At 33.0% G+C, this 4,781-nt stretch overlaps 1 protein-coding gene across 1 annotated transcript in view; it reads right to left on the minus strand.

Annotated features, from left to right (window-relative positions):
• Positions 1-1,651: 1,651 nt before the first annotated feature.
• The window catches only part of LOC106464465, a 16,065-nt gene continuing 12,935 nt past the window's right edge, over positions 1,652-4,781 (minus strand). Inside the window, exon 2 of the mRNA XM_013924611.2 lies at positions 1,652-2,707. The gene's annotated coding sequence lies outside the window, so the exon portion shown is untranslated. The remainder of the gene's footprint in view (positions 2,708-4,781) is intronic.

Genomic DNA, 4,781 nt, shown 5'->3' on the forward strand with positions numbered 1-4,781 from the left:
ACGATACATATTGTTTATAGATCAGCATTTAGTATTAAATAGTGTACGATACATATTGTTTATAGATCAGCATTTAGTATTAAATAGTGTACGATACATATTGTTTATAGATCTGCATTTAGTATTAAATAGTGTACGATACATATTGTTTATAGATCTGCATTTAGTATTAAATAGTGTATGATACATTGTTTATAGACCAACCTTTAGTATAACGATGTGTATGATACAGGTTGTTTACAGATAAACCTTTAGTATAACAATGTATATGATACAGATTGTTTACAGATAAACCTTCAGTATGAAAATGTGTATGATACAGATTGTTTACAGATAAACCTTTAGTATAACAATGTATATGATACAGATTGTTTACAGATAAACCTTTAGTATAAAAATGTGAACGATACAGATTATTTATACATCAATATTTAGTATAACAATGTTCATGATACAGATTGCTTATAGATCAGCCTTAGTATAACAATGTGTATGATACAGATTATTTACTGATCAGTCTTTAGCATGACGATATGTATGATACAGTGCCGGTTGTTTACAGACCAACCTTTGGTATGAGAGTATGTATGACACAGTACCGGTTGTTTACAGTTCAACCTTTGGTATGTGAGTGTGTATGACACAGTACCGGTTGTTTACAGTTCAACCTTTGGTATGTGAGTGTGTATGACACAGTACCGGTTGTTTACAGTTCAACCTTTGGTATGAGAGTGTGTATGATACAGTGTCGGTTGTTTACAGACCAACCTTTGGTATGAGAGTGTGTATGATACAGTACCAGTTGTTTACAGACCAACCTTTGGTTTGAGAGTGTGTATGATACAGTACCGGTTGTTTACAGATCAACCTTTGGTATGCGAGTGTGTATGATACAGTACCGGTTGTTTACAGATCAACCTTTGGTTTGAGAGTGTGTATGATACAGTACCGCTTGTTTACAGATTGTATCATACACACTCATACCAAAGGTTGATCTGTAAACAACCGGTACTGTATCATACACACTCTCAAACCAAAGGTTGGTGTGTAAACAACCGGTACTGTATCATACACACTCTCAAACCAAAGGTTGTGTAAACAACCGGTACGATCAACCCTTGGTATAAGTTTGTGTATGATACAGTACCGTGTGTTTACAGACCAACCTTTGGTATAAGTTTGTGTATGATACAGTACCGTGTGTTTACAGACCAACCTTTGGTATGAGTGTGTATGATACAGTACCGTGTGTTTACAGATCAACCTTATGATGTGAAATAACACAGCCATCGTATCATGCAAGTTTGATTTGACCTAGTAATCTTCGCTCTATAAAACAGAAACGGCTCCTAGCAGTCCACACAACCAATGATAACATTTATTTTTATTCTTAGTCCATTCTACGAAACACAAAAAGTGCTATGGCTATTTCTTGCAAAAAAGTAGCATTTATTTTACACTGGTTATCATTTGTTAAAAATTTATTATAAAAGTTTATTTTTTCCTATTTACTGTTAACAGCTCCCAAATTATTTTAATTTTCTGACACTAATTTTAATAGAAAGTGTTAATAAAATAAAAGAACAAACATTTCGAGAAAGGCAAATTTAACTAAAATATTGTTAAACTAGACATATGAATTACTTAGAAAAGACAACAACAACACAAAGTCATCTGAATCAATGAATGTTTTACTAAACAAAATTGCTTAAAAATCAAAGAACGAAGATAATTGAATTGAGAAATCATCATTATAGTCCCCAGTTTATAGACGAATAACGGTCTCGCTTTTATATAAGCCTATTTATCGTTAATTAGTTTTCACGATTTTTTTAAACATAAAACCTGTGATCTTGTTGGTATAACTTTAATACACAACCCGGTCGATATCGGTCATGGACGAAGATTTGTAGACTTGATATAGTTTATGTTAGACATTTTAACAGGGTAAACATGAGGTTAAAAGTTCTTATAATTATTAAGGTACGTATTTACAAACATTCACATATTCATTACAATTAAAAACTGACGCCATGTCAGCTGATGAGCTAGAAACGTACAACGTATTTTTTTATATTTAAAACGTACACCATTCTTCACCTGTGACTATAAACTGGTATTTGTTCTTGTATTTTTAAATCATAGCAACAATAATATGGCAATTTTTTTTGGCATCTAGCCACAATGACCTTTCTATAAATTTCCCTACTTCCCTACCTTCCACTAGATGCCGCCTTTAATAAACATACGCACAATACAAGTATTGTTCACCAAAGAACAACTTGTTTTTTAATTTTTCTCGGAATATGGACACACCCTCTGTTCTAATATCGAACAATCTGATCCTGCTTACACACCTGTAGGTCTTGCTTAGAGCTAGACATGTTTGCAAGTACCGATGTCAACATTTTATTCATTTATTTTTTGTTTTGTTTTCTTTCGTTTTTATATTCGTTAACGCATTCAAAGACGTCAACTTCAAATGTCAAGAACCTTCAGAAAAAATTGAGTTCCGTTTCTCTGGTGACGTTTTCTACATCATAAACCATACAACCCAATCGTCCCAACTACGTAACTAGCTGCTGAGGACGAGGTTGCACAAGTCACGTGTCAGTAAATACTAAATTCAGTCCATTGACTTGGTTGGGTTATCAGGCCTTGTTTGTATAATCTTTATTTTTCGGCGTTGAGGCCTAGTTATCGGTATCTGGAAAGAGGAAGAGAGAAAAAAAAAAAAAGAGGCAAATTTCATAAGCCGTTAAATATTTTAAAGTCTATAAAACACATTTATAAACGTACAAAATATAAAGTTAAAATTTAAAAATATATATAATTGTTTAATAAAATAATTATTAAACGTTAAATAAAGAAAAACATCCTGACGAAACCCACTGATCACTACTATAACAAAACTACGTGTCACGATGACGCGCACAATCAACCTGTTGCAGATGTTGATCTCTATAGTCGATATATAACAAAACTGTGTGTCACGTTGACGCGAACCTGTTATAAGTATCGGTAATAACATACAGTCACTGTTAATACCCTGATTCTACGTGTTCTAAAATCTCAGTTCTTCGATGCTAATTCATTTAGTAAAAGACAACTTAGTTAAAAACTGCCTGAAAACACTTTTCCATAATGATTTCAAAATAAACTGTTTTGTGGAGTTTAGTTCGCAGTCTCACCAGTAGATTTGGGACACTTACATGGATAACATTTAAGTTTACTGAGCAGATATAATTATTCAGAAGTCACTAGTTACAGTTTCTGAGTTTTCATGAAAACTACCATCTAACTGACCAGTCGGTTAAGAGAACACTTGTATTGTATGGACAACTTTTAGGCTTACTAAGCAGATATAATTATTCAGAAGCCAATAGTTACAGTTTCTAAGTTGTCATGAAGACTACCGTCTAACTGACCAGTCTGTTAAGAGAACACTAATATGGATAACTTTTAGGTTTACTGAGCAGATATAATTATTCAGAAGTCAGAACAATTGCATGGATAACTTTTAGGCTTACTAAGCAGATATAATTATTCAGAAGCCAATAGTTACAGTTTCTGAGTTGTCATGAAGACTATCGTCTAACTAACCAGTCGGTTAAGAGAGCACATATGAATAATTTTATTGTGCCACGTCGTATGTGATCGAGTTGTTGCTTGTTGAAAACAATTAAAAACAAAAGGTAACTAATAATAAAATTCCGTCAAGCGAAACTTCAGAGTGCAACTATGATAAAATAGATAGCACCAACTTAATTTTAACTGAGGCTATAGTGTAGATTTCCCAAAACCAACATTCAAGTTTATCACAACTGCCAACAAGTTTACCTTTTTAGATCTTTTTAAAAAAATGTTACTTTAAATTAGCCAAAAAGTATACTAAGTAAATGTACCGTAGCCGAGGTAAGGAGGACACGACATCAACACAATGACATCTAACGGAGATTTGCCTCTGACTGGTCAAAACCTGTTTATAGTAAGGTGGGAACCAGATTTTGTTATTTAACATTAATCGTGTAGTAGATTAGGGTTAGGCTCTTTTCTCAAATAACATGATTACTTAGTGTCTATTACTTCTCATTTATGCATACAAATTACGACACGCAACAAAAGATAATACGAAGAACAAATGCAAGTTTCTCGTTCTGACAAGATGCTTGATGACGTCACTAGCAAGAAATATTCCGTTAATATCATGTAGCCCATAATTGTCAGCCAACCAATCAACAGTTTCCAAATTTTTCATATACAACTGTTAGTTCTTGTGAAAGTTGCAATTTATTTTACAAATAGTAAAATTGATTGTTTAGAGAGGAACTAATCCTTGTTACACAAACGTTTCTTCTACTACACTGTGTGTAATACTAGTTTCAGAATGTGGAAAACTCAAGAATTTCGATACTCTTCAATGTGATTAATATCTCTCGAGTCACGGGACTTAATGCGTATAAAGATCCCAAGCATAAAATCAAAATGTTTTCTGTGAATAGCACCCTAACCTGCACGACTATGTGTTGAAACCTAAGAATCTTATTATAATGGAGCTCGCGATGTATACGTCCAAAACTCAGATCTCGGAAACTACCGCACCGATCATCACCAATCATAACTGGGTAATATATGTATAACTACGCAGTATTTTTTATAGCTGAGCAATAAATAAAGCAATTGAAATTTCCACAAAAATCACATGTTTCAGATTTAACCAATAAAAAATTACAAAAAAGGAGTAAGTTTCAAATATAAAACAAACTCTAAAAAAATATTTG

Source organism: Limulus polyphemus, unplaced genomic scaffold (assembly GCF_000517525.1).
Source record: "Limulus polyphemus unplaced genomic scaffold, Limulus_polyphemus-2.1.2 Scaffold1661, whole genome shotgun sequence".
Lineage (NCBI taxonomy): Eukaryota > Metazoa > Arthropoda > Merostomata > Xiphosura > Limulidae > Limulus > Limulus polyphemus.